Source organism: Mesoplodon densirostris, chromosome 17 (assembly GCF_025265405.1).
Source record: "Mesoplodon densirostris isolate mMesDen1 chromosome 17, mMesDen1 primary haplotype, whole genome shotgun sequence".
Classification (NCBI taxonomy): Eukaryota; Metazoa; Chordata; class Mammalia; order Artiodactyla; family Ziphiidae; genus Mesoplodon; species Mesoplodon densirostris.
In genome coordinates this window covers 38,802,581-38,828,567 of record NC_082677.1, presented here as the reverse complement: position 1 = coordinate 38,828,567, position 25,987 = coordinate 38,802,581, and positions in this window count along the sequence as shown.

Here is a 25,987-nt window from a genome sequence, read left to right as displayed (position 1 = left end):
CTGTAGTCATTCAGAACATGGGCTAGAAGTGCAGCTCCACCACTGTCAACACATAGTTTCCACTATTATTTCAGTTGTTATTATGTTCCAGCCTTCCAGAAGAGGTAAAATGAAAGTCTAAAGTCTACTTAATCACATTTCATTGTTTAGAGAGTTGATCACATTTCACTGTTTAAAATTTGACATGTGACTACCTCTAACACAGAATGCCTTAGAAACATAATCTAAGGCTAAGAAGATATGTCCTTACTTAAAACTTTAAAAGGAGACCTTCAGTACTAAAAGGAAGATGGCAAGAATTCATACAGTGAGTTAGTTGTCTATGCCAGAAACAGCTTCAGAAAGAAAACTTATTAAGGAAAACATTAAGAATATAAAGCCATAATGTGGGTCCTTTTGAGCATTGCCATCATAAGTTGAATCAGCTTATGTATGTTCTTCAGGTGCTCTCTTAAAAATTTATTGAAAAGCAACTATAGAACAAGGGATGTTATGAGCACTAAAGACAATACAATAAACAATTCATATAATCTTTTATTTCATGGAGCTTTAATTCTAGTAGGTAAAACATATTATACACTAATATACAATCAAACAAACAACAAATATATTAGAACATAAAAAGCACAATGAAAGAAATTAAATTCTAAGAGAGGAAATTCCCTTTGCTGAAATGGTACTTAAGGTGAGATTTGAAAAAAAAAAAAAAAAAAATATATATATATATAAACCAGTCATGAAACAATAAGATAGCAGAGCATTCCTGCAAGTGAACCATTTGGCACAAAGACATAAATGAGAAATAACTTATATTAAAGAAATATAAAGAGGGGCAATGACATTAAATCAAGTATACAGAGGGAAGAGTGATGAGACTAAAATTGCACACGTAGTTGGAGGCAAACATGCAAGTCTGTAAAGAGTAAATTAAGTGGTTGGATTTAACTTTAATTGAAAAATAGTTGGGGCTTCCCTGGTGGTGCAATGGTTGAGAGTCTGCCTGCCGATACAGGGGACACGGGTTCATGCCCCAGTCTGGGAAGATCCCACATGCCACGGAGCGGCTGGACCCGTGAGCCATGGCCGCTGAGCCTGCATGTCCAGAGCCTGTGCTCTGCAATGGGAGAGGCCACAACAGTAAGAGGCCCGCGTACCACAAAAAAAAAAAAAAAAAAGAAAAGAAAAATAGTCATTATGTGAATTATAGTTTGAGTGATGTGATCCAATTTTATTTAAAAACATAACCGAGATTAGAGTTTTACAAAAGTAAGCTAACATAAGGAGAAGTGTTCAGCCATTCTCACTTTGTTGTATGACCCCCCACACTAAAAAATGAAAAGGTCTATAAGAATATTTGTATACAAATATTTATAGCAGGTTTATTCATGATAGCCTTGAACTGGAAACAACTCAAAAGTCTATCAGTAGGTAGATGGATAGAAAAATTGTGGTGTATTCACATAATACTCAGCAATAAAAAGTTATAAATTATTGATACACACACAAAATATCTGAAGCTCAGAAATATGCTGAATACAAAGAGTCTGATCTAAAAGAGCACATAGTGTATTATTCAATTTTATGAAATTCTCAATATATGAAGTCTAGTTTATAGTAATAGAAAGAAGGGAAGATATTGCCTGGGTCTTCACTGTAAAAGAGTATGAAGAATTATTTTGAGTTGATGAAAATATTCTCTATCTTTTTGGTGGTGTTGATTACATAGGTGTATATATTCATCAAAATTCACCAAACTTTGCACTTAAAAATATGTATTTCATTGTAGATAAATTACATCTCATTAGAGTTTGTTTTTTATTTGGTTTTTGTTTTAAATGAAAATGATCAAGGTAGTTAATAGTGATTGAAAGCTCTGTTATTTTATTTTTTGTATTGTAATATAGTTGACTTACAATGTTATATTGGTTTCAGGTGTAGAACATAGTGATTCAAAATTTTACAGATTATACTCCTCTTAAAGTTATTATAAAATACGGGCTGTATTCCCTGTGCTGTACATTACATTCTTGTATCTTATTTATTTTATAACTAATAGTTTGTACCTCTTAATCTCCTTCCCCTATCTTGCCCCACCCCCTCCTCACTGGTAACCACTAGTTTGTTCTCTGTATCTATGAGTCTGTTTCTGTTTATTATATTCATTCATGTTGTTGCAAATGATAGAATTTTATTCCTTTTTATGGCTGAGCAGTATTCCACATATATATCATATATATATATCACATCTTCTTTATCCATTCATATGTTGGTGGACACTTAGTTTGCTTCCATACTTTGGCTACCTATTGAAGAGACTGTCTTTTCCCCATTGTATATTTTTGCCTCCTTTTTGTAGAGTAATTGACCATATGTGCATGTGTTCATTTCTGGGCTCTCTGTTCTGTTCCATTGATCTATGTGTCTGTTTTTGTGCCAGTACCATATTGTTTTGATTACTGAAGCTTAGTAGTATAGTCTGGAGTCAGGGCGCATGATACTTCCAGAATTTTTCTTTTCTTTCCTCAAGATTACTTTGGTTATTCAGGCTCTTTTGTGGCTCTATACAAAAGCTTTAAGAAATCCTCAAAGCATATGGAACAAAAGGAACTCTAATTTATTAGTAGTGGGAATGCAAAATGATATAGCCACTTTGAAAGACAATTTGGCATTTCATTACACCACTAAACATACTCTTACTATGTAATCCAGTAATCATGTTGCGTGGTATTTGCCCATAGAAGTTGAAAACATATGTCTAAACAAAAACCCACATACAGACATTTATAACAACTTTATTCATTATTGTCAAAATTTGGAAGCAACCAAGATATCCTTCAGTAAGTAAAGGGATAAATAAATTGTGAAACATCTGCACAATGAAATATTATTCAGTGCTAAGAAAAAATGAGTTGTCAAGCTATGACAAGACATGGAAGAAACTGAATTGTATATTACTAAGTAAAGAAGTCAGTCTGAAAAATCTACCCACCATATGATTCCCACTATATGACATTGTAGAAAAGGCAAAACTATGCAGATAGTAAAAAGATCAATGGCTGCAAGGGGTTGGGGTTGGGTGGGTTGTAGAGGGGTTAATAGGCAGAGCACAGAGGATTTGTAGGGTAGTGAAAATTCTGTACATGACTGTATAACAGTGGATATATGTCATTATACATTTGTTCAAACCCATAGAATGTGTAACACTAGGAATGAATCCTAATGTAAATTATGGACTTTGGGTGACAATGATGTGTCCATGTAGGTTCATCTGTAGTAACAAATGTAGCACTCTGGTGGGGGATATTGATAATAGGGGAGACTCTGCTTGTCTCATAAATATGACTTAGCTTCTTAGTTTTTCATGTAATAATTACGTGATGTCTAGTGTTCAAATATATATTGTGGTTTTAATTTTCAGATCTATGAAGTATAATTTTGGGTTAAATTTGCTTCTTAAGATACAACCCAAGACATTATAAGCAATATAATGACAAAGAAATGAATAAGTAAATGATTAATTCAGTCAGTTTATAAAGTTCAAATGCAGCCTTTCTCCCTGATTGCAACATTTGTCTTTTTTCTTCTACATTTCTTGACTCAATTATCCAATTAATTTTACATATATAGGTATATTTATAGATTTATATATATGTATGTGTGTATATCTTCAAATTGCAGTTTTTTACTACCATAGTTCCACCAAGAAGCATGTGCATTCTTTTTATCTTTTGAACATTTTCGTGCTGATTTTTTCCCATCATCTATATGGTTAAGCCTGTTTTAGATAATTTTATTTTTCTTTAAATTATTTCATTTAGCCAAATTCCACTTCCACCAGCTGCATGTTACTGTTTTTGAATCTAAGTTCACACTGCTTGATGTGCCACAGGCTAATAAATGAAGAGACAAGATATTAGGGCAAGGACTAGAAACTTTATTCAGAAAATCAGCAGACTGAGAATATGGTGAGACCCAAAGAACCATCCCATCTGAATTAGAATTCAGGCCTCTTTTATACTAAAAGGGGGTTTGGGGGTGTGGCTGGTTGTTGCAAACTTCTTGGTACCAGCCAGACCCCAGAAGGGTTGTGATAATTCTTTGGTCTCGCAAATGTCCACCTAGGTCTGGTCATGATGTTCCTGTAAATCTCCAACAAGACAAATGTTATTCTCTGTTCTGTAATGTTTTAATCTCTATATCAATAAAAAACGTTATACCTTTAAATGCCAAGTCTGGAAGCAAAGTCTTGAGAAAGGGCTATTATGTATATTGTAGGTGACATTCTTTTACAAAACTGCAGAGCAGCAAGACTAAGCACAGGTAACAGAACACAAATGTTAGAGCTAAAGGAATAGATTCAGTATGGAATTAGGTTTGTTCTTCTCTGTTACACTACAACTCCCACCTCAACCCCAATTTAGTATATATCCTACTCTTACCTAGAGTACTTGTGTTGACATTATTATTTCATTGGCGACATTCTCACTCCTGGAAGTCAAGCTCAATTGTGAAGGAGAATTTGTTTAGTCAAATATAATGACTGAAATAAAAATTTAAGTAAAATAAAATACAAATATCTCCCTTTAATCTACTACCTCTTTTGCAGATAATTTTTTTTAATTTTAAGTTAAACTACTCTTTTTTGTATGCACGTAGGCATCCAACAAGATCCTTTTTTAATTTAAGGAGTACGATTTTCAGTTCCATAAAGAACTATGGAACTGTTAGCTACTCAGATCCAGTAATTTGTTCCTTTCCACACATCAGGACAAGCAAACTCTCTTAGCAGTAAACCACCAGAAAATTTAATATACTATTGTATTCCTTCATAAACAGGCCTAGAAAGTTCTAGCAATGCCCTATTCCTCTTAATAATCTCTACCCTTGTGCAAAGAGAGGGTAAAAGGTAAGTAAAACGTTTAGCATGGTGTATTTTAAAAATAAAATGAAAATGTTTACTTATGTTATGGATAAACTACTTTTTAAAGTATGGTATGTCTTATTTTCTCAGATATAAAAATATTTCAAAGGCATTTCAATAAATCAGATGTCAAGAAACTGCTAAAAAATCCTTTATTAACATTCCATTTTACTTAAGAGAAACATAGTGAATTCTTAACATGGAGAACAATTCTCTGAATAATCTGATTAATGCTTAACTCTCTAGCTTAAACTAATCTTCTCAAATTATCTCCTCAACCCCGGGGCATTTATGCAGGTTGTTACTTCTATAAGGAAGTTTTAAAAATCCTTCCTCATCTAGTTAATTCCTACTCTTTCTTCAGATCTCACATCAATCTTCACTTCTTCAGGAGAATTACTCCAACTTCTCCTCATAAGAATATGCCTCACCATATATTGATATAACTCCTTGATTAATGAAGGTCTCCACTAAATTATAAACTCAGAGAACAAGTTCTTTTTTTTTTTCTTGTCTGCATATCATCAGCAGCTAACAGAGATTTGGCAAGTATAAAACTTTCAATGACTATTACCAGATAAACTGACACAAAAAATCACATATTAACACATCACAAGTCTAGGTAATGGCTTTCATTGCTTATCTATCTAAACCTATATTAGCACAGAGATAACCATATTATAAAGATTTTGAATGTTTCCAAATACGAAAAGACATGGGTCAGATGATAAGTGAATATAGGCTTAAGTAAAAGAAGAGCTAAATGGAAGTGAACAGATCGATAACAAGTTGAAAATTATAGTAGTTACATAAACTGATAAGTGAAGGAAATGATAAGTGAAGGAAATAAATTAACAGAATTAAAGATTTTATACAGTTTATTATCACTATTTGGAATCACTGAAGAAAGGCATTTTAAATTTATCATTTTCTCAAAAACTTTCTATATGGTGTAATTTTGAGTTGTAAATATCTAGAAATTGAAAAATAATAACTAAACAATAGGAGTATTGAGAGAAAATTTCAAGACCCTGACCCAAATTAAATGTTCAGATGCAAGAGGAAGCAGAGTTCTAAGACTTTCTAAATTGTCTTACTTTACTTATCCATGGAGAAAATATAAGAAAAGAGATTCAGTTGAAATTTTTAATTGCCTTCTAAGTTTTCTTCTGGCTCTAAACTTCTAATTTTCTAGCAGTAGGTTTGGGATGATGGGAAAAAATTCCATAAAAATAAATTTTTGTATCCATGAAGACCTTTTCATGAGTTTGGTTGGAACATGAGTATGGCTATCTACATTTTTGGTAGAGGATGAACACTGCTACCTGTAAAAGCAATATTAAAAGTCCCCTGGGGGAGCTAAACAGAATGAGTGATTTTATTTTTTGTGGTGTGATTATAGACAATAGTCTTTTAACTGAAAATAACCCTGCATTATAGGAAGTGGAAAAGTGTGCACTCAAATACTTGGTAACTTTGGTAACAATTACACCAATATTTGAAGGTCAGTTTGTACACCAGATGCAATATCCCAAGTGAAGTCTATTTCTCCCATATTATTACTCCTTTGGTGCTTTTTTGTTAATTCACACTCTTCTTTCTATCTTTTGTTTGTTTGTTTGTTTGTTTTTTGCCTTACTCAGGCCTCTCACTGCTGTGGCCTCTCCCGTTGCGGAGCACAGGCTCCAGACGTGCAGGCTCAATGGCCATGGCTCACGAGCCCAGCTGCTCTGCGGCACGCGGGATCCTCCCAGACGGGCACAAACCCACATCCCCTGCATCGGCAGGCAGACTCTCAACCACTGCGCCACCAGGGAAGCCCTTTATATCTTTTATAACCTTCAAATTACATTTATTAAATACATAATGTGTCATGGTGTGCTTTATTTTATGCAAAATAAGTGAAATAACATGAATATTTTATTTTCAGTAAATTTGGAATCTAAAGTAGACTGGCTTATGTAGAATTATACATATTGAGCATTAGGAGAATCTACATTTCAAAAACTAGAGTGACAGTAATGGACTGAGTCTTTAAAAATCAGTGGATTCTTGTTATTCACAGCAGTTATATTCTATTAAGGCACTCCTAATACTGAATTAGCAAATACTAAACCATTGCTCCTGGGGGAATATATATATATATATATATATATATATATATATATATATATATATATATATATATATATATATATATATATATATATATTCCTATAGATTATAGATTATAATCTCAAATCCTAAAATCAACTCATCCTGGTAGATTATGTTTTCTTTACAAAAGAGAAGTGACTTGCTTGAGGCCACTCCAGTAACAGGTGCCAGAGTTAGAATTCAAACTCCATCCAACTAGTCCCAGAGCCAGAGCTTCTCACACATCACTGTGCTTCCCTCTACCTGTCATTTCCATCCTCTGATCATCTCTGTATGAGAGCTGAAGGCTTAACTGTGCCTTACTGGACTTGAGCTGGGAACATGCCAATAGGGGGACTCAAAATTTTCATCCTCTGTGCATGTCCCTGAATGACTGCAAACGTTTGTGAGTATTGATATTAGGGTAACAAATACATTTTAACAAGCAGGAAAATTTGAAAATACAGAATCCAGGAATAATGAAGATCAACTTCACATCTTTATGAATTTGATTCTGTCATCATTATGATTTCCAGTAAAGTCACTCTGGAATACTTCATCTACATTATTAGAATAATTATTTTCTACATAGGATGTTATTCAGTTGTAACTTCCTTACATATTTAATTTATTTTCTATAGGCACATGAAATCTACCTGTACCTTAGACCAAAATATTGTGGAATAATAAAGTCTTTGGTGGTTGAAAGATTTTCTGAATGTCCTTTTATCTCTCCTAAATAGACTAGTATGAGTTTAGTGATACTGACTTTTTAAATCTTCCATCAGTGGCATGAAATACGTTGAGTTAATTTTGGGGACCAACATTTCATCTTTCAATTTTTCCTATGTTTGAATCAAATGATATAAATTTTTGATAGTCTATTACAAATGCTGTATTCAGATATGTATAAAATAATTAGAATATACACAGAATTTACAACAAAAAATATGTAAATGCTTTACAGATTAGTAGACTGAGGTTGAGAAGTGGTAGGTGTTTCATTTAATATATATTAGTGGTAGAGATTGAAACTTAAATGGTTTCTTCTGTCTTCCAGATTAGTGGTTCAATATCACTGCACACTACTTCTGGGCACAATTATTTTCCAGAAAGCAGTTCACTTAATAGAAATATATTAACAGTCAAAGAGTCTTGGAATCTAGTATTATCTCTTCAATAATTCATTTTTAAATTGTGAAATGAGAGGTTTCTTACAATAAAAGACACAAAATTTAAGTGTATAGTTATGAGTTTGAAAAATGACTACACTCATGTAACCATGATTCTAATAAAGATATACAATATTTCTATCACTCTAGAAAGTTTTCTCATGACATTCGTTAGTCAATTCTGCCAACAAAGGTAATCACTGTTCTCATTTCTGTCATCAGTGATTAGTTCCAGAACATCAAATAACTGGAACACTGAAGCATTCTTCTTCATTTTTGTCTTGCTTATTTTGCCCAATGTAATGTTTCTGGGATTCCCTAGGTTATGCATTAACAGGTTCTTTTTGTCTCTCCCTCTGTACTTTAGTTTGGATGATTTCTGTTGACCTGCTCAAATTTATTAATCCTCTCTTCTGTTATGTCCAATCTACTCTATACCTAAACCAATATATTTTTTTAATATGGAGTTTTTCAGTTTTTAGGATTTTCATGTGGTTTTATTTTTTTCAATTTATGAATTTCCCATTTAATACCATTCTATAGATTCTTTAAAATATTTATTCAAATTATTTTAAAATTATTTTCTGCCAATATCAATATTCAGGCTGCCTTTTGTTCTATTTCTATTGACACTTTTTTGCATGGGTCACATTTTCCTGTATTGTTCATGTCCAATAAACTTGTATTTTTTAACTGGCATTTGTAAATAGATATGAAATAGAGAGCCTGGGTTTTGTTGTCCTCCCTTGGAAAGTGTTCTGTTTGTTCTAGCAGGTAGTTTGCTGGCAGTTCAGCTTTGTCCTTTGTAGGCTTCATTTTATTCTTGCTTATACTTGTCTCAACATGCAGTTTCTTACTTCTCTGTTGTGAAATTCAATGTTTCTATAAAAAACCTGAAAAATATCAAGCCCTTTTAAATTGGTGGGACACTAAATTCCAAATGTCACTTCCTTAGGTAGACAGCTACTTAAATAACTGCTCTTACAATCCCCTGTACCCTTACATTTCCAGTTTAGTGACAGATGAAGGATTAAGGAGAGTTTTATACAGATTTTTGTCCTTCTATTTTTGTGGCTTCCTACTTCTGGAAGTTCTGTATTAATTTCCAGAGACTCAAGTATGTCCAAACTCTATCCTCTGACTTCTCAGACCAATAAAATTCTGGCTCTCTGCTTAAAACTTGTTCATTTTTCCACATTGTGGGCTTAACAGGGCTTTCATGAAAGCAGCCATATACGTGCAGATCTCATCCAATGGGTTCCCCTCTTGGATGGGTTATATTTACTAAGGTTTCTGCTTGCTTTTGACCCATTTTTAAGTGCCTTCCAAAATTATTTTCTATATTTTTCCTGAGTTTACTGTTGCTACTAGTAGGAGCATTAGTCCAGTAAAAGCAAATCTACTGTTATTGGAAGACTAATTTATTTTTTAAGACCAAACAAATCACAACTCAACTCTATTTCAGACTTCCTATCTTTGAGAAGTTGCTGATGTGTGCCAGTTTTTTAGTTGAACTATTATGATGTAAACTGAGATAATTTAGAGAATTATACTTCAAGATATTCAGAAGAAATTTGAATCATGAATCAAAGATTCATTGTTATCCTTTTTTGAACTCTCTACTCTCCAAATCTTCAGTTGTTTAAAAGAATTGCACACCTTCTTCTAAGAATGTGAAAAAGTACAGTTAAACATGCTTAAAATACTAAGGTCATATATATAAATTGGAATATATATTAAGAATTTAAGAGTCCAATTTTGGCTGTTGCAGCCATAGTATGGATTTCAAAAATAAGCCCAGATTATATACAAGGAAATTGTTTGTCCAATTTAAAAGCTATCACATTTCATCATTTGATTATTTGTAAATAAACACACTAATCCATGTCTTATTCTTATTTCATAAGAATGACTGATCTACTTTTAGAAAAGAATTAACTGATTGGTAGTTAAATAACTTTTACCTAATAAAAATGTAATATCTTAAAGCAGCACAAAAATACTTTAACCCAAATGCCCTGGTTTAAACTGAGACCAAGGTATGGTGAGTTAGGTGAATCACAGTGAGAAAAAAATTAAGGATTATGTTGGCTTAATAATAACTCAAATTGTCTAGAATATGTCATGGTTTACCAACTCTCAGCTTTAAAACTTTCATATGTGATTATATAGGATTCATGGTGACATTTACTGACATTTTGAAGCAGCAGCATTCTGTCTTTGTTTTAATAAATTAGGATCTAAAATAAGCTATTGTAAATTGACATTTGACCTCCAAAGTGAAGAATGTTTTCTAAATGCCAAATCATTTAATTAATAAAAGATGACACTGAAATGACTAATTGCCCTTATTGTATGGGTATCTTTGATAAAATGAGAATTTTCAGTGTACAGTTCTAGTTTTCTCTTAAACACTATTACTTGCTGTATAAAATCTGAAACTCTGAGTTTGGACCACAAGATGTGTTATCAATCGAAAACATTCTTTCACTCTCAGCTATATCTAAAAACAGCCTCCACTTCATACTACTTTCTTCTACTATAGTTTTAGATTCTACTCTTAGACTTTTCTTCTCTCTCTTCATCTATTGTAAGACAGAAAATTACATTTTTGTTGGGTTTTAACAATTTCTTTTTGGTGGGAAGAGTAAAGGTCAGGCAGCATTCCATTTCAGGAAGATAGTTAAATGGCTAGCATTAAAGTGTCTGCGAAAATGATGGAGTAGTATTCATTTTTATTTTTCAGTGAAACCGTATGAAATCACAAACAAAAGCACTCACTACTTTCAATGTCAGAATTTAAATTTTAAAATCTTTTATGTTTTTGCCTCCTAAATCAAAACGTATTATGAACAATTCATGTTGGCTTCAATGTATTTTCCTTTTTAAAATAGTTTTGAAATCTGAATTATAGCCAAATAATTTTAAATTTAAATTTGAAACAATCTTATTTATCAGGAAAATAAATGTTTAAAGCTAGATGTTCAATATTTAATTTTTGACCTTATTTATTATTAAATAGTTGAAAAAATTATTTAAGATGCAAGTGGGTCAAATGTGGCACCATATATTTCTGAAAGGAAAATGTGAGAAAGCTTCTTAATGTGTAGTTGGTAGTGTGTCCAAAGGAAAAGAAACAAACCATTCTTTGTGTTTGGCATATTTTTGCTTGTTTTTTAAACCACTGAATATTAAATTTAAATATAAGGAATAATAGTCACTATAACTGTAATGATGAAAATAATAATAAAAAACATAACTACCATAATAATAGTTTCCAATGATTGAGTGATAATTACAGGACAGGTACAATGATAAATTGTTTACTTAAATGAGTTTTTGTTTTTTAATAATTCTAGTAACCTTTAAAAATTCACTGTGAAAGCAATTTCAGAGTCTGAAAAAGAAGAAATAATTGTTTATTCATGTAAAGTAAATTAATTTAAAAGTTATCAACTGGATAGAGATGTAGCCATTTAACCTTATAATTCTGATTGGTTTCAGAGGATAACAGAAAATATTTACTCTATTTTACAATTTGATGCAAATATATTCTCTTCATAAGAAGCAATAGACTGTACAGAGGAAAGATCATAAACAGTGATGAAACAAGCCTGAGTTGGAGTACTGGTTCAGCCACATCTTGACAAATTCTTGTCTTAATTTTTTATTTTCAAATCTATTTAAAATTTATTTATTTCATGAAAAAAAATTTTATTGTTGAAGTCATAGCAATAGGAAAGCAAGAAAGACGTAAACACAATAGACATTGATGTAAAAGGTAGCATGACATTGGCTATTGCTCTGCCTGTGAAGAACGAAGTCCATGGTCATGTGCACAGGCTTTCACTGGTAGTGACATCTTCACTTGCTTGGGGGCTGAAGTGAATGACTGTAAGCCTTGTGATGAGGAGAGTGAGTCTTTCGGGAAACATAAAAAAAAACAAACAAACAAAAAAAAAACACCTTTTTCTTAACTACATTGAAATAGCTTCAGAAGTGAGATCCTTATATAACTATATTTCACCATATATAACTATATATAACCCTCTATATATGTATACATAAATATTATATATTTCATATACACTTATCCACATGCCTTATACTCTCAACAACCACCAATGAAGTTAGAAATATCTGGGGTATCATTCTGTAGCAATATGAATGTCATCAGCATCATAGTACATAAGCACTATTTTTATGTTTTGTTTTCAAAGCAACAGGTTTTTTTCTCTTTTCTTTTTCTCTAATTGATAAGTCAATGTGAGTGTTACTTTGGACCCAGAGGCAAAGAGTGCTACATAACATTGTTTTCTGCCTTTAAGAATTAAAAATCTAATTAGAAACTAAAAACTTAGAAAGAAGAAAAAATAAGAAACAATAAAGTTTGTATGTGACCAATTCAAAAATTTGTGTCATGCTTAAGAATTCCAGAGATTGAGGGAAAATATGGAGGTCAGCTGACACTTCACTAACATCCACTAAAAGTGGGTTATTATGGATAAAAATATAGGATGAGAAAATAAATATATGTTATATTCCATAATCCTCCTTTAGCTTTTAATTTTTGCCCTACATGCCAATTCCCATATGTCTTTTCTTTCCTGTGGGTACTTTATGTTTTATTCCAAGTATTCTGGATTACTGATTTTATCCCTTGCTTGGATCAGATTGAGACATGCGCATAGATCTTAGTATAGATATAGACGTATATATGGAGGTACCCATATATAGAGATATAGCTATACAAATATGATTAGATAACACATAATGTTATTTTTAACTAATAGAATTTGATAAATATGCACTCAGTATTTTCCTAGTCCACTTTTATTACATTTCTGGATAAGTTTATGATTGTTTTTAATCTGATAATTTTAAGATGATGACATAAATATATCAAGACAATGATAAAACCAATAAAGTTGCTTAATATAATTCACCAACTTTTTCTTCATTTCTGGCCAATCAACCAGAGATGTAATAATATGGAAAAGACCTTGTATGACTCAGTCATAGTTTCAGTAATCCTATGTTCAGTATCAATAATCATTGTTATTGCCTTTTGGACAATAAGAAAAACAAAAAAATAATAATGTAGAATTCGGGAAAATTTTAGCATAATTTTCTACCTGCTGTAAAAAGTGTTTAAAATGAAAATGTATATTTTGTATTCACTATTCTGAATAATATATTTCTGTTTGGTCAGTCTAGAAAATCTTTTCATTGTGTCCATAAAATTGTCATTATGTTTTCAATGTATAAATAATTCATAAAACATGAAAAATAAAGAATATAAATGATACAAAAAGTAACATAACCATCTTCATTTAAGTGGCCCAGGAGATGAGCAAGATGCCTAAGTTTTTCTCAGTTTATAACAGTGTCCCACAATGACTAGAGGAAATCATGTTTTATCTTATACAAGATTTCTTTATACATATTAATACAATGGCTGAATTAATTTATATACACATACACACATAAATGAATTTATTAGAAAACATGACATGATTTCTGTCCATATTTATATATACAAAATCAACATGCATAAACCTGTCATGTTTCTATATACTAACAATGTACAGTCTGAAGGAAATTAAGAAAAAAATCTTAATTACAATACCATTAAAAAGAATAAAATACTTAGGAATTAACTTAAGCAGGAAGCAAAATACTTGCACACTAAAACATACAAAACAATACTAAAAATATTAAAGAATACACATCTAATGAATAGACATTCTGTGCTCATGGATTGGAATACTTAATGTGGTTAAAATGTCCATATTATACAAAGTGATTTACAGTTCAATGCAATCACTATCAAAATCTCAAAGCATTATTTTGCAGAAATAGAAGAAAAAAATATAAAATTTGTAAAGAATCTCAAAAGACCTGAATAGCAAGAACAATTTGAGAAAGAAAAACAAAGCTGGAGGCCTCAAACTCCATGATTTGAAAATATATTACAAAGCTACAGTAATCAAAGCAGCATAATAATGATATAAAAGCAGACATATTGACTAATGGAACAGAATAGAAAGCCCAGAAATAAACCTTCACAGATATGGTCAAATTATTTTCAACAAGAGTGTCATGACTGCACAATGGGGGAAAGGATAGTCTTTTTTATAAAGGGTGCTGGGAAAACTGGATATCCACATTCAAAAGAATGAAATTGTGCCTTTACCTTACACATATACAACAATTAATTCTATATGAATTTAAGATCTAAACCAATAAAACTTTTTTTTTTTTTTTTTTTTTTTTTTTTGCGGTATGCGGGCCTCTCACTGTTGTGGCCTCCCCCGTTGCGGAGCACAGGCTCCGGACGCGCAGGCTCCGGACGCACAGGCTCAGCGGCCATGGCTCACGGGCCCAGCCGCTCCGCGGCATATGGGATCCTCCCAGACCGGGGCACGAACCCGTAGCCCCTGCATCGGCAGGCGGACTCTCAACCACTTGCGCCACCAGGGAGGCCCCAATAAAACTTTTAAAAGCAAAAATAAGGAAAAAGCTTTATGACATTGGATTTGCCAGTGACTTCTTGGATATAACACCAAAGCAGTCGATAAAAGCAAAAATAGACAAGTGGGACTACAGTAAACTTTAAAACTTCTTGACAGCAAAATAAACAATCAACAGAGTGAAAAGAAAACCTACAGAATGGAAGAAAATATTTTCAAACCGTATATCTGATGAGTTAATATCCAGAATATACAAAGAACTCTTACAACTCAACAACAACCAAAAACCAACCCATTTTTTAAATGGTCAAATGACTTGAATAGATTGTTCTCCAAAAAAGATATACAAATGACCATCAAGAATATAAAAAGATGCACAGCATCATTAATCATTAGGAAAATGAATAAAAAAGCTACAGTCAGATATCACCTTGCACCCATTATGGTGACTACAAGCAAAAAAACAAAAAAGCAAGCGTTGGTGAGGATGTGGAGAAATTGGGACACTTGTACACTGTTGGTGGGCATGTGAAATGGTGCAACTGCTATGGAAACAGTATGGAGATTCGTCAAAAAACTAAGAATAGAATTATCATATGATCCAGCAATCTCACTTCAGGATATATACACAAAAGAACTTGTAAACAGGATCTGAAAGAGATATTTGCACAACCATTTTAAAACAGCATTATTCACAGCAGTCAAGAGATAGAAGCAACCCAAACATCCAGAGGCAAAGAAACGGAGAAAGAAAATGTTCTATATATAGAGAATGGCATATTATTCAGAGTTAAAGAAGTCAGACGTCACAACACAGATAAAATTTGATGTCACTATGTAAGTAAAATAAGCCAGTAAAAAAGAAAGTCAAATACTGCATAATTACACTTAAAATTATTAAAATTGTTATATGAGATATCTAAAGACGTTAAACTCTTAAAAATGGGAAATAGGATGGTGGTTGCCAGGGCCTAGACACTGCGGGAAAAGGGGAGTTGTTCAATGAGTATTGAGTTTCAGCTTTGCAAGAAGAAAAAGTTCCAGAGATCTCTTGCACAAAAACGTGCATATAGCTGTATTTAACATTTAAAATTTGTTAAAATTTTATTTTATGTGCTTTTTACCACAATAAAATTTAGTGAAAATAAAAAATAAAATTATTAATTTTGTTTTTATTTCTCAAATGACATCTCTTTAATGTAGATAGATACTTTAGGAATTTTAAAGAGACTTAAAAATATTAGTGGTTTAATGTCAGAGGGAATGATGATATTCAGTACTTAAGTAAATTTTTCTATAATCCTGTTTCTGGTCATTTGTTTTCCAGCATTTTTTTTTTGATACACTCAAGCTAATACTGGAAATTCTCATATTAATAACTTCAATGTACTAATAGAAAATACTAAAAGATAACTTATTATTTAGGAATGGGAAACTATTTAATTTATCAGATTCTCAAAAATTACTAGGATAACCCTTGTCTATTTTGTATACACATGGTCAAACACATAAACAGGGTTTTGGCATGTACAGAGTTGGAATTATTCATGATTCCTCTTTTTTTTCTCCTATAGCACAGCAAAGCAATTAAAAATTCTGTTGAGACTTCCTTCAAATTACATTTGGTTATTGATAAAGTCATACACAATATCTCCATTATTACCACCACAGTCTATTTTCTCTTGCCTTGATACAATTGCTTCCTAATTGCTCTCCCTGCTACCACCATCACTTTCTTACCATCTATTCCCACCCAGTAACCAATCTAATCCTTTTAAAATGTAGGTCAAATCATGATCTTTCTCTCCTCATTACTCTCTTTACCCTCTCATATTTTAATGGCTGAGAAAATATTTTCATTTATATTTTCACTGTCCATTTTCAATCCCTACTACAGGAAAACTATCTGACAATTTTCTACCTCCATTCCAGTCTCAGTGGCCTCCTTACTAACTTGGATCCTCTAGATACCCATCCTGATATTGCACTGCTGTATTCTTTTCCTGCAATGATCTACTCCAAAAATCAGCATCACTTTAATTTTCTTAAACTATTGTACAAATGCCGCCTTCTCAGTGAAGCCTACTTTGACCACTCTATTTATAGTTGTGACCCCACACCTATACCCTATACCCAGTGTCTTTTTTCTCCATATTATTTGTGACTTTATAATGTAATATATAATGATTTATAATATTTAGTGACTTTCTTCAATGAATAAAACATAAAATCTCTGCAATCATTGCCTTTGTATTGCTCACAGCTGAACTATAACATTATGCAATGATTTTTCTTTGTCTGTGGACACATAAAGTGAGGGTAATGAAACAAGTCGGTTTTTTTTTTTTACTTTTTTTTTTTAATAATTATAGGCATAAAGAAAAGTTGTCCAAAAATTTTCCAGGTACTCAGAGTCTCTACATGTTTACATTTTACCACATTTGATTTCTGATTCCCCCTCCACCACTCTCCTCTCCATATAGGAACATAGAGATATTCTGACTGTGAGAGTAAGACACAAACATAATGCCCCTTCACCCCTAAATTATTCCATTTTTTTCTAAAAACAAGGACGTTCTCTTATGTAACCACAGTAAAATTGTCAAACTCACAAAGCTAATATTGATACCGTGCTGATATCAAAGCTACAGACCTTATTAAGATTTCACCAGTTGTGCCAGTAATGTCATTTATAACAAAAGAAAACAAAAAGCAACCAAACACCACCTCCATGTCATGCCTCTCTAGTCCCCTAAACTGGAAGCCTTCTTTTACTTTCCTTGTCTTTCTTGACCTCAATGTTTTCCTTGACATTTTTGGGAACACCAATGAGTTGTTTTGTGGGAAGATCCTCAATGGGGATTTGTCTGGCATCATGTCCTGATTAGATTCTGGTTATACACATTTGGCAGGAAACCCACAGAAGTTATTGTTGTGTCATTGTAGGAATTATCTCTTTATTTTTAACTTTTTATATTGGAGTACAGTTGATTAACAATGTTGTGTTAGTTTCAGATGTACAACAAAGTGATTCAGTTATACATATATATGTATCAATTCTTTTTCAAATTCCTTTCACAATTACGCTGTTACAGAATATTCAGCAGAGTTTCCTGTGCTATACAGTAGGTCCTTTTTGGTTATCTATTTTAAGTATAGAGGTGTATAGTTGTTAATCTCAAACTCCTTAACTATCCCTCCCCTCACCTAACCATAAGTTCATTCTCTAAGTCTGTGAGTCTATTTTTTGTTTTGTAAATAAGTTCATTTGTATCATTTTTCTTTGATTTTGCATATAAGTGATATCATACAATACTTCTCTTTCTCTGACTTCACTCAGTATGACAATCTCTAGGTCCATTCATGTTGCTGCAAATAGCATTATTTCTTTTATTTTAATGGCTGAGTAATATTCCATCATATATATGTACCACATCTTCTCTATCCATTCTTATGTTGATGAACATTTAGGTTGTTTCCATGTACTAGCTATTGAAAACAAGGCTGCAATGAACATTGGGGTACATCCTTTTGAACCATGTTTTTCTCCAGGCATATGCACAGGAGTGAGATTGCAAGACCATACAGTAGCTCTAGTTTTAATTTCTTAAGGAACCTCCATACTGTTCTCCATAGTGACTGTACCAATTTACATTCCTACCAACAGTGTAGGAGGGCTCCCATTTCTCCACACCCTCTCCAGCATTTATTGTTTGTAGATTTTTTGGTGTTGGCCATTCTGAGTGTTGTGAGGTGATAACTCATTGTAGTTTTGATTTTCATTTCTCTAATAATTAGCAATGTTGAGCATCTTTTTATGTTCCTCTTGGACATCTGTATGTCTTCTTTGGAGAAATGTCAGTTTAGGTCTTCCCGTTTTTTGATGGGGTTGTTTGTTTTGATAATATTAAGCCACATGAGTTTTTTTGTAAATTTTGGAGACTAACCCCTTTTTGGTCACATCATTCACAAACATTTTCTCTCATTCTGTGGGTTGTCTTTGCATTTTGTTTATGGTTTCCTTTGAGGTGCAAAACTTTTGAGTTTAATTAGGTCCCATTTGTTTATTTTTGTTTTTATTTCCATTATTCTGGGAGACAGATCAAAACACAAATATTGCTGCAATTTATGTCAGAGAGTGCTCTGCCTATGTTTTCCTCTAAGAGTTTTATAATGTCCAGTCTTACATTTAGGTCGTTAATCCATTTTGATTTTATTTTTGTGTATGGTGTTAAAGAATGTTTTAATTTAATTTTTTTACATCTAGTTGTCCAGGTTTTACAGAACTATTTACTGAAGAGACTGTCTTTGCTCCATTGTAAAGTCTTGCCTCTTTTGTCATAGATTAATTGACTGTAGATGTGTGGGTTTATTTCTGGGCTTTCTTTCTATCCTGTTCCATTAATCTATATTTCTGTCTTTTGGAGTCAGTACCATACTGTTTTGTTGACTATAGTTTTGTAGAATAGTCTGAAGTCAGGGAGCCTGACTTCTCCAGCTCCATTTCTCTTTCTTAAGATAGCTTTGGCTATTTGGGGTCTTTTGTGTCTCCATACACGTTTTTTTTTATTCTAGTTTTTTGAAAAATGCCACTGGTAATTTGATAGGGATTGCATGGAATCTGTAGATTGCTTTGGGTTCTATAGTCATTTTCACAATATTAATTCTTCTAATCCAAGAACATGGTATATCTCTCCATCTGTTTGTGGCCTTTTTTATTTCTTCCATCCATATCTTATAGTTTTCTGAGTACAGGTTTTTTGCCTCCTTATGTAGATTTATTCCTAAGTATTTTATTCTGTTTGATGTGACATTAAATGGGATTGTTTCTAAAAGTTCCCTTGCTGATCTTTTGTTGTTAGTGTATAGAAATGCAACAGGTTTCTTTGTTTTAATTTTCTAACCTGTGGCTCTACCAATTCATTGATGAGCCCTAGTAGTTTTCTGGTAGTTTCTTTAGGATTTTTCTATGTATAGTATCATGTCATCTGCAAATGATGACAGTTTAACTTCTTCTTTTCCCATTTGGAATCCTTTTATTTCTTTTTCTTCTCTGATTGCCATAGCTAGAACTTCCAAAACTGTCAAATAAAAATGGTGAGAGTGGATATCCTTGTCTTATTGGTGATCTTAGAGAAAATGCTTTTAGCTTTTCAGCATTATGATGTTAGCTGTAGGTTTGACATATGTGTCCTTTATTATGTTGAGGTATGTTCCCTCTATGCCCAATTTCTGGGGAGTATTTTTTATCATAAATGGGTGTTGAATTTTGCCAAAACTTTTTCTGCATCAATAGATGATCATATGGTTTTTATTCTTCACTTTGTTAATGTTGCATATAACATTGATTGATTTGTGTATATTGAAAAATCCTTGTATCCCTGGGATGGATCCCACTTGATCATGGTGTATGATCCTTTTAAAATATCACTGGATTTGGATTGCTAGTATTTTGCTGAGGATTCTTGTGTTTCTGTTCATCAGTGATATTGGCCTATAATTTTCTTTTTTTCTGGTGTCTTTGTATGGTTTTGATATCAGGGTGATGGTGACCTCATAGAATCAGTCTGGGAGTTTTCCTTCCTCTGCAATTGTTTGGAACAGTTTTAGGACAATAGGTAGTTAGGTCATCTCTAAATGCTTGACAGAATTTGGCCATGAAGCCATCTGGTCCTGGACTTTTGTTTGTTGGGAGTTTTTAAATCACAGTTTCAATTTCAGTACTTGTGATTGGTCTGTTCATATTTTCTATTTCTTCCTGGTTCAGTCTTGAGAGATTGTGCCTTTCTAAGAACTTGTCCTTATTTCCAGGTTGTCTGTTTTATTGACATACATTTGCTTGTAGTAGTCGTATGATCTTTTGTATTTCTGTCATGTCCATTGTAATTTCTTCTTTTTCATTTCTAATTTTATTGATTTGAGTCCTCTCCCTTTTTTTCTTGATTGGTCTGGCTAAAGGATTGTCAGTTTTTTTTTAATCTTTTTGAAGAACGAACATTTACTTTCACTGATCTTTGCTATTGTTTTCTTCATTTCTATTTCATTTACTTCTGCTCTGGTCTTTAGGATTTCTTTCCTTCTACTAACTTTAGGTTTTGCTTATTCCTCTTTCTCTAGTTGTTTTAGGTGTAAGGTTAGGTCGTTTATTTGAAATATTTCCTGTTTCCTGAGGTAAGATTGTACTGCTATAAACTTCCCTATTAGAACTGCTTTTGCTGCATCCCATAGGTTTTGGATCATTGGGCATTCATTATCATTTGTCTCTAGGTGTTTTTTGATTTTCTCTTTGACTTCTTCAGTGATCCACTCTTTGTTTAGTAACATATTGTTTAGCCTCCACGTGTTTGTGTTTTGTACAGTTTTTTTTTCTTGTATTTCTAATCAAATAGCATTGTGGTCAGAAAAGAAGTTTGATATGATTTCAATTTTCTTAAATTAACTGAGTCTTGATTTGTGACACAAGATATGATCTATTCTGGAGAATGTTCTGTGAGCACTTGAGAAGAAAGCTTATTCTGTTGCTTTTGGATGGAATACTGTATAAATATCAATTAAGTCCATCTGGCCTAATGTGTCATTTAAGGCCTGTTTTTCCTTATTGTTTCTCTGTCTGGATGATTTGTCCACTGATGAAAATAAGGTGTTAAAGTCCCCCAATATTATTGTGTTACAGTTGATTTCTCCTTTTATGGCTGTTAGCATCTGCCTTATATATTGAGGTGCTCCTATGTTGGGTGTATATATATTTACAATTGTTATACCTTCTTCTTGGATTGATCCCTTGATCGTTTTGTAGTGTCCTTCTTTGTCTCTTGTTACAGTCTTTGTTTGAAAGTCTATTTTATCTGATATGAGTATTGCTACTGCAGCTGTCTTTTTATCTCCATTTGCATGGAATACCTTTTACCATCACCTCACTTTCAGTCTGTATGTGTCCCTAGGTGTGAAGTGGGTCTCTTGTAGACAGCATATATATGGGTTCTGTTTTTGTATCCATTCAGCCAGTTTATGTTTTTTGGTTGGGGCATTTAATCCATTTGCACTTCAGGTAATTATCAATATGTAAGCTCCTACTGCCATTTTCTTAATCGTTTTGGGTTTGTTTTTGTAGGGTTTCTTTTTCTTCCCTTCCTCTTTTATTCTCTTCTCTTGTGTTTAGTTGATGATCTTTAGTGTTGTGTTTGGGTTTTATTTTCTTTTTTCTATTATTTTTCTTTTTCTTTGTGTGTGTGTGTGTGTGTGTGTGTATCTATTGTAGTTTTTGGATTTACTGTTCCCATGAGGTTTTGATATAGAGTCTATATCTGTACAAAGTTGTTTTAAGTTGCTGGTCTCTTTCTTGCCTAGAGAAGTTCCTTTAGCATTTGTTGCAAAACTGGCCTGGTGGTGCTGAACTCTCTTAGTTTGATTGTCTGTGAAACTTTTTATTTCTGTCAAATCTGAATGAGAACCTTTCTGTGTAGAGTATTCTTGGTTGTAAGTTCTTCCGTTTCATCACTTCAAATATATTGTGCCACCCCCTTCTGGCCTGCAGACTTTCTGATGAAAAATCAGCTGATAACCTTAGGGGAGTTCCCATGTATGTTGTCTTTTTTTCCCTTGTTGCTTTTAATATTTTTTCTTTGTCTTTGATTTTTGTCCTTCTGATTACTATGTGTCTTGGTGTGTTCCTCCTTTGGTTTATCCTGCCTGGGATTCTCTGTGCTTCCTCGACTTGGGTGATTGTTCCCTTTCCCATGTTAGGGGAGTTTTCAGCTTATCTTTTCAAATATTTTCTTCAGTCCTTTCTCTCTGTCTTCTCCTTCTGGGACCCATAATGTGAATGTTGATGTTTTTAATGTTGTTCCAGAAGTGTCTTAGACTTTCTTCATGTCTTTTCATTCTTTTTTCTTTATTCTGTTCTGCAGCAGTAATTTCCACCATTCTGTTTTCAAGGTCACTTATTTGTTCCTCTGCCTCAGTTATTCTGCTATTGATTCCTCTAGTGTATTTTTTTTTTCAGTTATTATATTGTTCATCTCTGCTTGTTTGTTCATTAGGCTTCTAGGTCTTTGTTAAACTTTTCTTGCATCTATTGATCCTTGTCTCCATTCTTTTTCTGAGATCCTGGATCATCTTCACTATCATTCTGAATTATTCTTCCAGAAGTTTGCCTAACTCCATTTCACTTACTTGTTTTTCTCGGGTTTTATCTTGTTCCTTCATCTGAGACATATACCTTTGCCGTTTCATTTTGTTTAATTTTCTGTGATTGTGAATTCCATTCTGTATATTGCAGGATTGTAGTTCTTCTTGCTTCTGCTGTCTGCCCTCTGGTGGATGAGGCTATCTAAGAGGCTTGTGCAAGCATCCTGATGGGAGGGACTGGTGGTGGGTTGAGGTGGGTCTTGTCCCTCTGGTGAGCAGAGCTCAGTAAAACTTTAATCTGCTTTTCTGCATATGGGTAGGGCTGTGTTCCCATCCTGTTGGTTGTTTGGCCTGAGGCAACCCAGCACTAGAGCCTATAGGCATTTTGGTGGGACTAATGGAAAGCTCACGCCAATGGTCACCTCCCAGAATTGATGCTACCAGTGTCCTTGTCCTTGTAGTAAGCCCCAGCTGCCCTCCTCCTCTGCAGAAACCCTTCAATACTAGCAGATAGGTCTAGCCAAGTCTCTTATAGGGTTGCTTCTGTTTCCCTCTGGGCCCTGGTGCACATGAGAATTTGTTTGTACCCTCTAAGAGTGGAATTTCTGTTTCCCCTGGTCCTATGGAAGTCCTACATTCAAACCCCATGAGCTTTCAAAGCTAGATTCTCTGGGGACTTCTCCTCCCATTACTGGACCCCAGGCTGGAAAGACTGACATGGGCTTAGAACTTTCCCTTCTGTGGGATAACTTCTGTTGCATAATTGTTTTCCAGTTTGTGGGTTGTCCACCCAGCAGGTATAGGATTTGATTTTATCGAGATTGTGCCCCTCCTACTATCTCACTGTGGGTTCCTCTTTGTCTTTGAATGTAGGGTATCTTTTATGGGTAGGTTCCAATATTGTTTTGTTGATCGTTGTTCAGCAGTTAGTTGTGATTTTTGTGTTTTTTAAGAAGGGGCTGAGCTCGTGTCCTTCTATCCTGCTGTCTTGATGTGATCAGAATCATCTCCTTCTGAGCACCAGTGTGAAGCTTCTTCACAAAGTCTCTGGTTGAAACAAGTCTTGATGAGTACACATTTGAGTAATAATTGAGCAGTTGAGCAAAATATTATCAGACTGAGGTTGACTAACCAGTTAAGCAATCTATTTTCCTGATAAGGGGGCTAGCTCAGCAGGCTATTTTTCAGATAAATGCATTTTGGGGAAGTTTCTGAGACAAATGTTGAAGTTATTTGCTAGTTTCTTAACAAAGTTTTCTGAGAATTTTCTGAATTTTGTACTTCCTTTTTTCCCCTTTAAGTCCAAATTGTTTCTAATGTAATGCTCCTAATCATGTAATGAAGGGGTTAAAAATATTTATAATCTTTTTATTGTGTCTAGCAATTCACATGCATGATCTCATTTAATTCAACCAAAACAAAATACTGAGGTTGAATATTACCACAATGAACAGATGTGGGAACTAGGGTTTAAGTAATTTCCCCTTGGAAATTATAGGAATTCAGATTTACACATATACTTTTTTGTAATGCTTGATTTGAGAGGCCATAAATATTAGTAAATAATAGCTTGGGGTCTGGAATCAGACAGATATGGATTTGAATGATTATTCCACTTACTACACATTTTACAAGTTATTTAATCTCTCTAAACTGCAATTTCCATATCTTTAAAATTAAGATAATAATAAAACCTACCCAATGAACTTGCCATGATGATTGAGTTAGGTAGCATTTAATGCATAGCCTGCCATATAATAAGTGCTCAATACATATCTTTTCCTATATTATCATGAGACTACAGTGTATGCTGTTTCCTCTGTGCTATGCTGATGGACCACTAGGAGTTAACCTCTTGTTTTCACTCACCTGTACAAAATGTAGCCTAATTTTTTTAATGTTTAAGATAAAACATATAAGTGTATCATGTCTGTTGAACAAAGGCTTTTTAAAAGGCAGATGCCTTAAGAATCTATCTATAAACAATTTTAGTTAATATCAGCCCTAGGTAAAAATGCATAGAATGGCAGAATTAGGGTGAACTGGTTCTATAATCATCTGTTAAAACTCTCTTTAATTACTTCAGCCCTTATCTTTTGTCACTAAATGTGACTTTGGTGATCGATTTCTCTAGCTCTGCTTTCTCTTTTCCTTTTGATTGCTACTTTTTCCAAAGGTATCGTGATTCTCAACATTCCCACTATAATAATACCTCTTGAAACACACACCCACTCACTACTATTGAGGTTCTGATACTACATGACCCAGTTTCAGTCTGATTTGGCTTATTTTGTTCTTTTTTACCATGTCACACTGTGTGTAAATTTTTATCAATCATTATCTCAGTGTTTTTAATTAAATGCTTCTATAATTATTTCATGATACCACAACTTTATAATTTCTAGTGGTCAAAACTGTGACACTGTAAGACAGTTTTCTACACTCCTCCAAATTATTTGCCTATCTGAGTGATGAATAATTGTTTTACCACAATCTATATTTTGTTACATCAGGTAAGGAGTCTTAACTGTCCCTCTATGTACATTATTGATAAAACTAAGTTAAATTACAGAGGTGATATTAGGCTAAACAAAATTTCTTGATAAAGCTGAAGTGAACCTCATGGAGGAAATTTACAAAGTATATAAGAGCATGTTAGAGGGAACAATGGAGTCTGAACTCCAGAAAAATCTCCCTTTCATAGAAACTATTAGAATGACAAAAATTGTCAAAACATTTTAAAAACTCTGGAAATTAACCCTTGGCTTGCAAAATTCCAGGGAGCATTTTTTGAAGAAAGATAACTCTAAGAAAACTGAACTTTGTGACATTTAACCAACACTAGTTCTATCTTCCTTTCCTCAGTCCCACAGTAACCTTGAAACTGTCCTCATCTACAATCATGGTGAAAGTCAGCACTCTAGCAGCCACTGAAAGGAGTAGAAATGGATTGGATCTCCCCAAAGCTCCACTCTCTGAGGACTGTCACTGCTTAACCTGTCTGAAAATTTCCTTGAAACCACCACCACTCCTAAAGGTTGATTTTATTTCATCTGTGTTGAAGCTCCTCCTCTGTGAACAACTTGTTCTCAGTGGTGCTTGCCAGAAAAAAATCAGCCAAAACTGTTGAATATAGCAGCTTTCTGAGGCAGTGATAA